Below are 14227 nucleotides of genomic sequence, written 5' to 3'. Positions count from 1 at the left end.
TGTAACTAGATATCTACATCCAGAAGAATAAAGCTAGACCTAATCTCATCACATGCAAAAATCAATTTAAAGTGAACTAAAAACTTAAACATAAGAGCTGGGGCTATGAACTTACTGAAAGAAAAATAGGGGAAAAAGACTTTGAGACACTAGAATGGGAAATGACTTTTTGAATAAGACCCTAAAAGCTCAGGAAGCAGGAGCAAAATTGGGCACATTGGATTGCATCAAACTCAAAACTTCTCACAGCAAAGGAAACCATCAACTGAGTGAAAAGACAATCTACAAATGGGGAAAATGGTTCCTGTTATACATCTGATGGAGGTTAATATCCCAAATATATAAGGCATGGAAACAACAGCAAAAACAAGCAATCCAACTAAAACATGGGCAACAGACCTAAATAGGCAGTTCTCAAAATAATACATATAAGTGGCCAACAAGTATATAAAAATAATGTTCAATATCAATAGTCATCATGGAAATGCAAATCAAAACCATATAAAATATCCCTTCACTCTAGTTAGAATGGCTATCCTGTTTTTGGCAACAAAATAGATGCAACTGGAAACCATCATGCTTAGCAAAATAAGAGTCTCAAAACAACAAATACCATGTGTTTTCTCTGGATGTGGCAGCTAATATAAAATTCCCAAAAGAATGTATAGGAATGAAACATTCGCTTTGGGATATGATTGTCATTTGAGCTTGTTTTTATACTCTTGTGGTACTGTGGTCCTCCTACTTTTTACTTGTTGAACATTGTGATTGGTGGAGAATTAAGCCTGCACATATGGAGTGAATTGGAGTTATGTCCTTGCAAAAGCTAATGAAGAGAGGGGAGGAGAAGAGGGGGATGGGGGGGTGGGAGGTAAGGGGAGTGTGGTTGTCTTCTCGGAACAGTGCCTATACAATGTATAAAATTTGTTTTCTTTACATTAATAAAAAATTTTAAAAACATAAAGGATGTTAAACGAAAAGAAAAAAGAATGGCTACTCTCAAAAAGGCAAGGATGTGGAGAAAAGTTAACCCCCTTACATACCGTTGATGAGAATGTAAATTAATACAGCTATTATTGAAACAACATGGAGGTCCTTCAAAAAATCAAAACTAGCACTCCCACATGATCTGTCCATCACACTACTGGGCATATGCCCACAGGAAATGAAAGCAGGATGGTGAAGAGACATCTGCACTTGCATGTTTATTGCTGTACTATCCGCAACAGCTAAGAAATTAAAACAATCAAGAGTCCATCAGTTGATAAGTAGATGAAGAAAATGCGACACTTATATGCAGTGGGACACTAGATGGCCATTAAAAGGATGAAATCTTGTCAAATGCAGTAGCATGGATGGAACAGGAGGTCATTAGGTTGAGTGAAATAAGCCAGGCACAGAACAAGTACTGTGTCATCTTCCTCATACAGAGAATCTACAAAAGTCGGTCTTGTAGAAGCTGAGAGTACAATAGTGGTTACCAGAGGCTGGGTGGAGTGGAGGGGGGGGGGAAGCTGTTCAACAGACCCTCAGTTGAAGGTAGGTAGGAGAAATAAGCTCTGGTCTTCTCTTGCGTAACAGGGTGGCTGTAGAAACAATAATGTACTGTGGATTTCAAGAAAGGATTTAGAATACTTTTACAAAGGAATGATAAATGTTTAAGGAAATGGATAATTCTTACCCTAATTTGAATGCTATAGAATGTACACCTGTATTGCAACATCACTTGGTACCCCATAAACACTACTCTATGCACCACTTTTTAAGATCTATAAAATACATATACAAAAGAGTAGCTCTCTTGAATACACAGTTAAACTTGTCCAGCCCCAAAAGAGATAGCAATATAAATTTATTGCTTAGAAACATGGAGTTAAGTGCCCAAAGACAGAGCTAACACCATTGAGCACTCCTCTGGGAAGCAGAAAGCTACAGCAAAGAGGATGAGGCTATCGAGTTTTTGGGTTTCATTTGCTGTTGTATTTATTTATTGTGCCCCATAAATCTGGTGGTGTTATTCGACCTGATAAACAAAATACAGTTATAACCTTGATGAGAGCAAAGAGTGGCTTTAAGAATCAGGTGTGACTACACTTGGCTTACGGTGTGTGCAGGATCGAGGTTCCTTCGATTTTGCCTCTGGCGGACTGATTTCTTCAGAACTCCAAGCAATGGAGCTGAAACGCAGCTGACCCACTGAAGCCAGTGGCAGATTGCACACAAGGATTGCCAACGCAGGAAAAATAAACTCCCGCTACTCTCTCTAATTATAGAAGTCACAGAGTCACTAATGAAAAAGCTCAAATGACAGAGAAACACAATGTATGCTGCTTTCCCCCTGTGACGGACTCCATCCGCCCCAGAGGGCTCACCTGGACCAATGTGCTATCATTCCGTTCTCTATTTGCTAGGGGATGCTGTTATTTAGAATCTACAGCTTCTGAACCCCTGAGCATCCCACTTTACAAAGCACACTGATTAGGATTTGGAGCTAGAAGATAAAAGTGCAAAAAATAGGGGAAGAGAGAGAGAGAGATGTGTATGAGGCTGTTCGTGCCTGACCCATCCCTAATCAAGCTAATCTTCTCCAAGGTCCACAGCCACACCAGGGTCCGGTGTCCACAGCAGAGAGGAAGCAGGGAGGGCTCCCTCGTTCCTGGGGCTGGCACAGTAAAAAGCGGGAGAACCGTTTCCATGGAGACCGGGACACTGGAGATGCGCTCTGGAATTGCTCCTTGGGGCTCAGCAACAAATAGAAACAGAGGCCTAAATATAGCTGCATTCAGGGCGCTTAGGCAAGACTGCGACTTGGCTCCAGCGCGGCTGGGGAACGTAACGGGCTGAGCTCCACTCAGCAAGGCTCTCAATATTTTACAATGTTTACACTGGAGTCAGAGGAAGTAACTCACCGCAAATGGCTTTCGTGCCACCGCGTTTGTCCTTGTGGGTCGGTCGCCACCCACTGGGGATGCTGGGGCTCAGCTTAGAGATGCTTGCTTCATCACAGAGACATTCCCACAGAGACATCGTGCAGGAGGACCCAGTGGGAGATGGTCTCTTCAATCCAAGAGGGAGATTATTGACTGAAAATAGAAGAAAAAGATGGGCATGCCCTCTGCTCTCTCCCCCAGGATTTCAGGGAACTGTAAATTCTCATCTGCATTACTGTGTGGAAAAATTCTACTGGGTCCCGGCTCCTACCCTTGAAGTTACCACTGCAAACTTGCACTCCATCACGGCTCCCTCAGTGCACAACACAGCCAGGTCCCCTCCGACGGCCAGGACGTGCCTTTCATTGCTCCACAACTGTGTCCATGCAGGACACAGATGGATGCAGAGAACAAGAGAGAGGAGGGCAGCAAAGGGCTCAAGGAGAGTCCATGATGGCAGCAGAGATGGATAACAATCAGTCATTCAATAGGTAACTTCAGATTCTAATAAATGTTAGGGCACAGGGAGTGAAGTTCAAGTCTGCTGGCCCCTCCCACAGGACTGACATCTCCCTCTAGGCTGGGGCAGTATTTCCAGGGTTCATGTGTCCTGAGCACTCCTACCTTTATGAGACCATGAAAAACAATAATATCATATACTTTGACAGTATTCTATATGAGAACATTTTCTTAAACTTCAAAGTTCATTTCTTTCTTCTGATTTGAGAGCAAACTGAAGCGTTACCACAGACCTTTCAAACTACAGTGGGCCTCACAGTGGCCAAGGCCACGCTTGCATGGGGGTGAGGATGGGTGACAAAATGAAGCAGAGACAAAAACGCACCCCCAGTCTGGCCACTCCCAATGGTCGCAGGGCCGGAAGCTGTTTTCAGTTTGCCGGGGGTGGGGGGGGTGGGGTTGCTTTGTAGGGCGTGGTCAGGGCAGGGATGGAGCCCTGGAGGGGAATTGGGGGTCCAGCTTCTTTCATGAGCACCACGAAGCCCCTGGGCTGGTTGGAAGAAGTCATTGACTCATGGAGGACTGGAGACAGGTTCAACATGGGCAGTGGGGGAGGGGGATTTTAGAGTCCTGCCACTGCCCCTCCACACCCCCTCTCTCAGCCAGTCCCCCTCTGCCTCTGGATGAAATGTCTGTAGGTCTCACAGCTTTTCCTGTCATCAACAGTCTCTTTTACCAAGGTTTCAAAAATCTGGCCCACTAGTGCATCAGAACCCCAAACTGCCCATCGAGCTCCCCTCCAAGGTGCCCCTATGCGGCTGGTCTAGAACCTTGCTACTTCCCCATGCCCAGGGAGGGAGTTCACTCCCTAGAGCCTTCCTTCTTCATCATCGGGGGGCTGGCTACCCCCGCATTCAAACTTCTTAGGCTAGGGGCCCCGCAGCAAGCTGGCCAACTTGCCTACCTGCCCTGCTACTTGGCCCGAGGGGAGGGACCAGCCAGCCATAATTAGGATCACAGCATTTTGCCCACCCTTCCTGGGGAACTCTGTCTACAGACTCCTTCAGCTTCCCATTGCTTCTTTTCCACACTCTATAAATGACTGGTGGGTTACGCATCACAAAGACCACGTGGTAATGTGTTAACAAGCCCTGCAGAGGATCTGGCCGTCACTTGAGGATGCTGGGGTGTTTGACATGTGTTGCACTGTTCACTAGCTTTAGATCTCTGCTGAATTCCTAGACAGTAAGAAAATCCCGTTCAAATAGTATTGTGTTCACAACAGCCTTCTGAAGCAGGGGTTGTGATCATTCCCATTTTACAGATGCACAAACTGAGGCTCACGGTCTCTGTCTGGTAACAAATAAAAAGGGAGGATAGGAGTCTGTCAGAGCCTAGCACCCATGCTACTCATCACTGTGCCACAGTGTGGTTCATGCTATGGCCATTCACCCTGACAACATGCACAGCATGGTGGAGCTGGTGGCGATAAAGGGGTCTTCTGCATAACATATTTGATGCACCCCTTCCAGAGGAGCAAGGCTTGACTCATGCAGCGAACCCCATGACTGTCCCCCGGCCTGAGCGCTGTCTGCTCTCTGGGCTTGCTCACCAACCAGACTGTGAGAAAGGCTTCATCGGCTATTGGCTCAGATGCCCAAATCTGTGGATCCTAATTTGCATATTATTTGGCTATCCCCCAGAGGCCCATGTTAAAGGCTTGGTCCCAAAATTCTCACGTTAAGGGTAACGAGAGGGTGGTAACTTAACCCAATGATGGAGTTTAGAGGTGGGGTCTTTGGTAAGTGCCTGCATTGGATTAGGCCGCTGGGGTGGGGTTGCTGTGATGGATCTTGGTGGCTTTGCAAGGAGAAAGAAAGAGAGAAAAAGCAAGAGAGAGAGAGAGAGAGGGAGAGAGAGAGAGAGAGACATGAACTCCTTTCCATCGGTTGCTCTGACTCACTGGAGGCTCTGCCAGTCAGTACTGCATCGTCAGGTGCCAGACCAATGGCACCACCTGCCCTGGGACACTGATTCCCCGAGCTGTGCGTTGAGATAAACCTTTGCCCTAGATATTTGGTTGTAATAATAAAAAGCTGACCGACGCACAGTGCCAATACCAAGCTGGGCTGTCTTTTCCCATAGATCAGGTGCTCTGAGGAAAAACAAATCCAGGTGCACATTTCCAAAAGGAGAAAGGGCACGCTTCCGGTCTGCCCTAGATGGCCCCGCTCTCTCCAGGGCGGAAAAGCAAACACCGCCCCCTGGAAGGACATTCCCAGCTGCAGTTTCAGAATGAGGACAGGCGTGCTGGTAGAGACACGGCTTGCTCCAGGCAGAATTACCCACGCAAACGGAACGCGAAGGCCACATCTCCAAACCATGGGCTCAATCTGCTTTGGGGAAGAGGCCCCTCAGAGACAAGAAAGGAATACCCAGGCTTCTAATTCTTTCCGGATTGTCTGGGCTGTTTTGCACATTCACCCCTTGTGGGAATTGTTACAGAAGAAAAAGCCGTTTGGAAACTGATGTGCTGGCCCCCAATCTGAGGGTGCTTAGAAGAGCCACAGATTAATAGGTCACAGCCAACCCCAGATGCCCTTGGCACCAAGCCCAGCCTGCAGCCCAGGTGTAAGAGTTTCACATAAATGTGCCATGTGAATACATGCTGCACTCATAAATCATTGATTCACTGGAAGTGGGTAAGTGCGAATTTCCATCCACAAACTCTTCTGCACCTGATGTTGATTTCTGTTTTTGAGTTTCCATTCCATGAGAAGTTGGAAATTTCCTATCAATCAATTTAAGGTCCTTTCCTCTCCTTTTCTCCAGGCTTGACCCTGTGTCTCAGGTGGGCTTCCTGGATTCTGCCCTTCAGGGGGCAAAGGCATGGGGTGGGGCCATCTGAGTTGTCAACTTTCCCTACCTGCATCCACTGGTCTGCAGCGTTGGATCTTTGCAAGCCATACCTATGATTCTCCTGTGGCTTCAAGAGTCTGGCATACACCCTGGATCTCTCTCAGCTCCTTCCAGAACCTTGTAAGGGGGCACAGAGCCTATTCTCCTGCTCCCAGACCACCTGGTCACTTCTGCTCCAGAAACATGGCCATTTCTATGAGCACTATCCGGGAAGTAGGAGGGGAGAGAGAAGCCAAGGGGGGTCACGCTGTCTTGTTTCAGATCATTTGGGGGTTCCTACCATCTGGAAATGTTAGTGATTGGCCCAGGATTTGTAGTGGGCATTTTAAGTTGGTCTAAACCCACCCCGAAGTAACAGGACCATGCAGTGTTGGTGCCTGTTGTAGTGGGCATTTTAACTTAGTCTAAGCCCACCCCAAAGTAACAGGACCATGTGGTGTTGGCCCCAATTTCTCCCTCCTATCCCTTACAGCAGCGCTGGCTGTCATTTCCTCCGCCTGCCCCTGGGCTCTGTTCTGCAAGCTGCAAGCCCTGAGGGCTTCTCACTCCCCAGGAGTTCAAACCGAGTTCTAGTCCAGACTCAGGCTGCCACGGCTTCTCACAGTCAAGGATTTTGCTTCTGACTCTCTACATTGAACCTGTTCCTCCAGATTTAAGCATGATCCTGTGTCCTGCAACCTCAATTTTCTGATCGATCCAAAAGAAGACAGCGATTTTGAGTGTGCCCAGCTTTTCTTCTTTGAAGCATGTGAGTGGTGACTTCTGGATGGTAGCTTTGGGATCCGCAAGGAGGGAAGGCCTGCACTTCCGGGAGTGGAAAGTTCCTACCTGTACTTCCCGGAAGAAAAGTCCTTGTCAAGGTCCTTGCGGGTGCCTAAAGGTCAACCAATGAGGATCAAACCCGCCTCAACCTTTAACCCCCACGCCCTGAATCTATAAAAGGAGCACTCCCAATCTCTGACACACGACTTCCCTGGCCCCTTTCAAATCTGAAAGGCAGAGTGACAGAGATGGGAAGACACACACATACACAAATAGAGAGAAAGAGAGAGAGCGAGAGAGCGAGAGCGAGAGAGCAAATGAGAGAGCACTTCCATTCACTGGTTCACTCCCCAAATGTCTGCAAACACCCAAGATTGGGCCAGGTTGAAGCTAGGAGCCTAGAACTCCATCTGGGTCTCCTACGTGGGTAACAGGGGCCCAAGCACTTGAGCCATCATTTGCTGCTTTCCTAGCTGCATTAGCAGGAAGCTGGATGGGAAGTGAAGTCGCTGGGAGTGCAGCCACCACTGAGATATGAGATGCAGGCATTCCAAGCAGCGGGTCAACTGGCGCACCCTGACACCCACCCCTAGAGACGTGGCTTTTAAGACCAAGGTTCACGCTTTTGAAACTCTGTTCTCTTATTAGTCTAGAAAGGACTCACTGTGCTCCTGCTGTGAGTGGCTTCCAGGATGGAAAGATCCATCAGTATCCCCAAGAGTCACAGAAAAGGATTAGCATTTTAAATCTGTCATGAAACGTTTCTCTAATACACAAAATGTTTTTCATTATACATTATATTTTTATCAATCAAAGCAGCCCTCATAGAAGAGCCGATAATTTTTACAGATAATACAATATTTAGATACAATACAGGAGTATCTGGAAGAGCTGAAAAGCTCTATTTTAAAGTTCTTTGCTTTGCACATTATTATTTAATTGTGGTCTTTTAAGATGTAACCAGGCCACCTGCAAGAGCTGCTTTGGGAAGGTATTTCCTTCTCCTTCAACAGAGTCAGATTCCGAAACCATCAGGGACAGAGCCGGCAGATGTAGCCAGGAAAAAACTTGGGACTCGTGGCTACATTTGAGTTTTTAATACACAATCAACTCTAATTTAGTCAAAGTATGTCTGATTAAATATCTTTAATTTCTGACATTCCTTATGAGATCCAAAGAAAGATTTATGAGGAAGAACTGGAAGAACCTGGCCATGGATGTGGAAAGGACAAATCTCAGGAGATGCACACAAAATACGTATAAAGGGAGAAGACAGAAGAGCCGCGTGGGACTGCATATGCAAAGTCAGTTTCCTGGAAAACGATGACATGGCTAAGCCAACAATTCTCAAGTTTATCACATCCAGAGAATCCTTATTCAATTTCTCTCCAACTGCAGCCCATGACTCTCCAAACTTCATTCTCTAATCAGCACCTGACTCTACCACTTCATGCATAGCTAATCAAGGTTTCTGATTGGCAAGTGTCAATCACTAACGGTAAAATCGTTGTTGACAGACTCACACCCGGTTGGTCTGATTCCAGTCTGAAAGTGACTCTTGCAGCCTTGTGGGTTCTGACTCGGTCCTTCTCTTGCATGGAAGGTAGTACTAGGGCCTTGAAGGAGCTTGGTGAGGACTGACCCCAGCTTTCAGGCTGGTGATTGGGGATGTTAATCAGATAGAGCACTTAATATATTAAAGATCATATTAGCAAACTCTGTGTGCTGGAATTTCTCTCTCTCTACATGTAAGCAATACATCCCACCAAGCCAAGCCTGGCTTCCAAGAAGCTCAACGGAATGAGTCGTATCTATTTTTCTCCCCTCTGGAGAATTCCATCAAAGCAGACTTGCTGAGCTCAGGCCTATGAGCATGGGGACAAATGGATGCCCCGAAAATTCACAGGTACACTCAGAAAATCTGCCACTTAAATAACAATTATAACCAAGAAATAAGAATTAGATAGAGGAAAAGCTTGTGTCATTGGTATAAATAGCTTTAAACTGCAAAATACTCTTCACTCCCAATTTAATTGCTTGTGTAATTAGAGTTAATTGCAGAGTAGAGGTTTGGTTAACATAATAAAATGCTCCTTAAAAAAATAGTGATTAGGTAGTTAGCCAGAGCATTGCAAATGTGTGAACTTCCGGCATGGCCAAAGGTCCCCTTGTTGTGCTTTGGGCTGGAATTTGGCTGTGCACACTGTTTGTTGTAGGAGCCAGGGCGAATTTTTAGCAATCCTGAGTCCTGCTTTTCTCAAGAGCAAAAACAATAGTGAAGCCATCTTCTTCTGCAAAGGTTTCCTCCTGGGAGTTGAAGTAGTGCCTTGTGGGTGAAGTGCCTGCGTGGTCCCTGGCTCCTAGGGTTATCAACAGTGACTATGACAAAGGTTCCCTCCATCCACCTAAGTCCTCACCTTACACACAGCGAGCTCCTGATCTGGTTCCGGCAGCCTCATTAGCTGCATGGCCTGCTGCCAGTCCCTTCTCTCAGGGAAGCCTCTACATTTTTCATCTGTGAAACGGAGATAACCTCTAATCCTGGGGCTTCTGGTGGAGGTGAGGAGGGAAGCGTGGGAAACAACGCTGGGAGCTGTAGCGGCGCTAGGTGGCCTCATGTTTCAAGATGAGCCTGCGATGCTCAAAGGTTTGGCCTTTACCTGGCTGAAAGGGCAGTGGCACAGCCCGACCTGGAAGAAGGCACTGTCCCTCAGGCAGGAATAGAAGAGTTACATGGTGCAGGCTGTGGCGTGATGGGATCAAGCTGCTACGTGTAATGCTGGCAGAACATACTGGGAGGCAAGTTTGCTTCTGATCCAGCTCTTTGCTAAAGAGCCTGGAAAGACAGCAGAGGATGGCCCAAGTACTTGGGCCCCTGTCACCCACCTGGAAGACCACGATGGAGCTCCTGGCCTGGATAAGACCTGGCTGTTTGCAGCCATTTGGGGAGTGAAGCAACGGATGGTATATTTTTCCATGTCTCTGTTTCTGTCTCTCCCTCTCCTTCAGTTGTTCTGCATTAAAATAAATAAATAATTCCTTTTTTTTTTAAAAAAAGCCTCCTTTCAATTCTTGTGGGTCTATACTCAGAGGTAGAATTCCTGGATCATGTGGAGCTTCTATTTGTAATTGTCTGAGGAATATCTGTGGTATTTCTCACAGTGGCTGCATCCTGCCATGTTCCTACTGTTGAAGAACAATGCACCCCACGCCAGTCGGTGCTATAGAACCCCCAAACCTGGGTCCGCTCACCCACCGCACAGAAAGCCAACCAGTGACTGTGGGGTGGTGGAAGAAAGTAGAAGTTTGTTCCCAAGTGCAGGGCAAGGAGCTGGGCAGCTGTCACTTAATTCCCAGGCTCCTTGGGGAGTTGGGGTGAAGGTTCTTATAGAAGGAAACTGGGACTAAGAGGTGTATGACCAGCTCATGCCCAAGTTCCTGCTCGGTCAGTGGTGCCTGTGACCTTCTGTTGATCAGTGGGTGAGGCCGTGTGCATTAGGGAACTTAGGAGGAGCGGGTGGGCCCCCGTTGGAAGTGGTGGTTCCCCTCTGCCCCAGACCTGGAATTCCCCTACACACGCCCCTCCCGACAGCACTGGCCAGCAGGGTTTGATCTGTGGGAGAGGCAGAGGACTTCTTGAGTCTGGCGATTGGAACCTTGTGGAGTCAACGGTACAACTCCCTCAATTCAGTAAGTTCCTTTTGAACAAGCAGAGACTTCTTGGGGCCAAGGGAGGCTGAAGAGAGTGTGGATCCTGCCTTTGCATGATAAGGGGGTTCGGTCTCGCCACCTGCAGTGCACGGGGCTCAGGTTCTGCCCATTCTGGGGGAGGTTTGTGAGTGCCTGCCACACCCCATGGGGAGGAGGAGGAGAGACTGCAAGACTACGCCAGTGATTGACCTCTGAGCGAAGTCCAATGCTGCGGGTTCTCTGAAGCAGCAAGCCAATGAACTGGAACAGGAGCTCTATGAAGGAGGGACTCATCTCTTATTTATCTCTATATCCTCAGGACAGGGCCTGATGCCCGGCTCGCAATAAATGTTGAATGATTGAACTAAATGAGCAAAACTGTTGGTGCAATTAGGTAGTGGTGAAAAGCATGGCCCGTTTTCTCGGCTTGCTTTGGAAGGGATATGATCCTGCGGGGCAGTTTGCATTCCAGAAGGCCTCCTCCCACTGATTCTAAGGGGCTGGGCTCCAAACGCACCAGAGGGCCCTTGCCACTGACCCACAGATAACAGTAGGAGAAATGCACTCACTCAGGAACGGGCTTTACATGCAAGGCTTCCATGAATATCACTGCAAAGCCAGAGACATTATGAGCCTCTGGGACCCGTGGAACCTGTGGCCAGGTGGAGCTTCCTCCCCTCTCCGCGGTTGGGGCAGAGGCTGCCTGAGGACACTTTGCCTTCTCCCTGCTGCCCTTCTCCGGCCCTGATCTCTCTCCAGTGGTCTGGAAAGCCGTGGCACTGGCAGCAGTTAGCAGAGCAGATGACTGTCACGTTCAACAAACAGACACATCTGCCCCGATTCGGGCACTGCAGCCAGGGAGAGCCAGTGCGTGCCTCCCCCCACCCCCCACGGCCCTCCCACCACCCTCTCGCCCCAGAGGTCTCTCCCTCGAGCTGCACAAAGCCTCCAAGAATTCACAGAAGGCCTAACCTCAATTCTTTCCAGGCTGCCCATCTGCTGCCTCTTGTGGCATTCTGGTGAGTTTCAGGGGCTGACAAATGGCAAGGAGCCCGGTACTGGGTAGAAGACAGACAGGGGAGCGTGGGGCTGGCTGGAAGGGGCGGTCCCCGTCCCGTGACAGCCCTCAGCCTGCACACTTCGCCAGGCCTTAGCACGTGCTGTTCCTGCTGCTAGAAGTACTTTTCCCTCTTCTTTCCTGCTGGGCAGATTCACCCTGCAAGCTCTCCTTCCCATACTATCGACGCTGTGAATTCCACCTCACGGAGTCAGCATCCGTCTCCTTCCGCCGCCCCTTCACCTAGATTCCTCTGATGCTCTCCTCCTCCTCCTCCTCCTCCTCCTCCTCCTCCTCCTCCTCCTCCTTCTTCTTCTTCTTCTTTTTTGACAAGCAGAGTGGACAGTGAGAGAGAGAGGCAGAAAGGTCTTCCTTTTTCCCCCAATGGCCGCTGTGGCTGGTGCACCACGCTGATCTGAAGCCAGGAGCCAGGTGCTTCCTCCTGGTCTCCCATGCGGGTGCAGGACCCAAGCACTTGGGCCATTCTCTACTGTACTCCCGGGCCACAGCAGAGAGCTGGACTGGAAGAGGGGCAATCGGGACAGAATCCGGCGCCCCAACCGGGACTAGAACCTTGGGTGCCGGCGCCGCAGGCAGAGGATTAGCCTAGTGAGCCGGCCGCGGCCTCTGATGCTCTTCATATTTGGTGATATCAAAGGTTAATCCCAACACACTGGCTGAATCCTTTTTATATCACAGTTAGCCTATATGTGTGGATTCTTTTTAAAATATATATTTTTATTTATATATTATATATGTTAATAATATATAATATTATATGTTATATATAATTAGTTGAAAACATATCAGGATTAGGAAATGTTATCCACACACAAAATCACATACGGGTTGCTTTTTAAAAATCACAGGGCTGGCGCTGTGGCGTAGCTGGTAAAGCCACTGCCTGCAGTGCGGGCATCTCAAATGGGCACCGGTTCGAGTCCCGGCTGCTCCACTTCCTATTCAGCTCTCTGCTATGGCCTGGGAAAGCAGTGGAGGATGGCCCAAGCTCTTGGACCCCTGCACCCATGTGGGAGACCCGGATCTCCTCCAGTCAGTTTGCCCACTGACACCAAGCTGCAGGTGCCTGCGGGATGTGGGTCAGCAGCTCTTGAGATACAGGGCCCCGCTGCTGTGCCTGACCTCAGTTCTCTGGACACTCTCACTTGGAGATGGTGTCGCTGTAGGTCAGTCCTGCTCCAGTCCTTCTGAATCAATTGCATCGAGCAGCATTTTGTAGGTGAATACACACACACACACACACACGCACAAACACGTGCACACATCATTGTCCTCCAAGCACATGCTGTGCAACTGAGCCCTTCCCAGCAATTGGAATAGCTCTACATAACTCTGACTATGTCTGTGATGCAAACACCTTAGAGGATGCGATTGGAGGAGCCAAACCAGGGGACATGTTGGCAAGACCATCCAGGTGTAGCCAGCTCATCTAAGGGAGCACTATCATTAGGTAACATTCTCTCTCCGTGGGCCTATCTATCTCTCCCTCACCCCTCCCTGGTTCTCTCTTACGCCCACATACCTACCTGCCCACCTACACGAGTGTGTGTGTGTGTGTGTGTGTGTGTATCCGTGTGCCTGCATACTTGACCCTGAGTTGCCTGGTTCCCTTTGGCCTGATGTTGGGTGTCGCTGAAGGCCATTTGCAGAGCAGAGGAAGGAGAAAGATTAGTTCTGAGCCAAGAAGAGAGAGAAAAAAAAACTAAAAACAACCTTCACACGCCTCAGCATGGAGCCCAGGCTATGTGGGAAGGTCATTTGGGACAGAAGGGGCCAGAATCCAATGATGTCAACTTGTGTGCCAGGCTGTGACCCAAGTTCCCTTTAAATAATGCCAGGGTTGCTTTTCTCTTTGTTTTTGCTGTTTTCATTACTTATTTTGCCCCCATCTGGATTTGAAGACATGGAGAAAAAGGCGACAACAGCAGAGGTTTTCTGACTTTGTTTGGTTTGGTTTGGTTTTACATCTCCGAATGTATTTTTGTCTTTTTCCTGGAGCTAGTTCCTCCCGGCTGTGGTGTGAAATGTTATATAATGAAAGCATCATGCCGCTGCGTTTTCCCCTTCATAGGCTCCAGGGGATACAAAGCTTTGAGAACAGGACAAGATCAAGTGTAACCTTTAATTGTTAAAGTGGTATTGCTAATTAAGCTAAGGCTCCCGGGCGGGGGTGGGGGTGGGGGTGGGGGTGGGGGTGGGGATACATAATAATGACTAGCTGCTCTCAGAGGTGCACTTTTTTCCCCCTTTTCAGAATTGTGGTGAAATACACAGACCATGAAATTCACCATCTTCAGCTGTGCCACTTTCAAGCATACAGTGGAGTGGCATTCAGGGCGGCCACACTGCTGCCCGGTCCGCGCCACCATCCGTCTCCAGAAAGCTAAGC

Source organism: Oryctolagus cuniculus, chromosome 6 (genome assembly GCF_051225735.1).
Source record: "Oryctolagus cuniculus isolate XC-2025 breed Fujian yellow rabbit chromosome 6, ASM5122573v1, whole genome shotgun sequence".
Lineage (NCBI taxonomy): Eukaryota > Metazoa > Chordata > Mammalia > Lagomorpha > Leporidae > Oryctolagus > Oryctolagus cuniculus.
Note: the sequence above shows the minus strand (reverse complement) of the source record.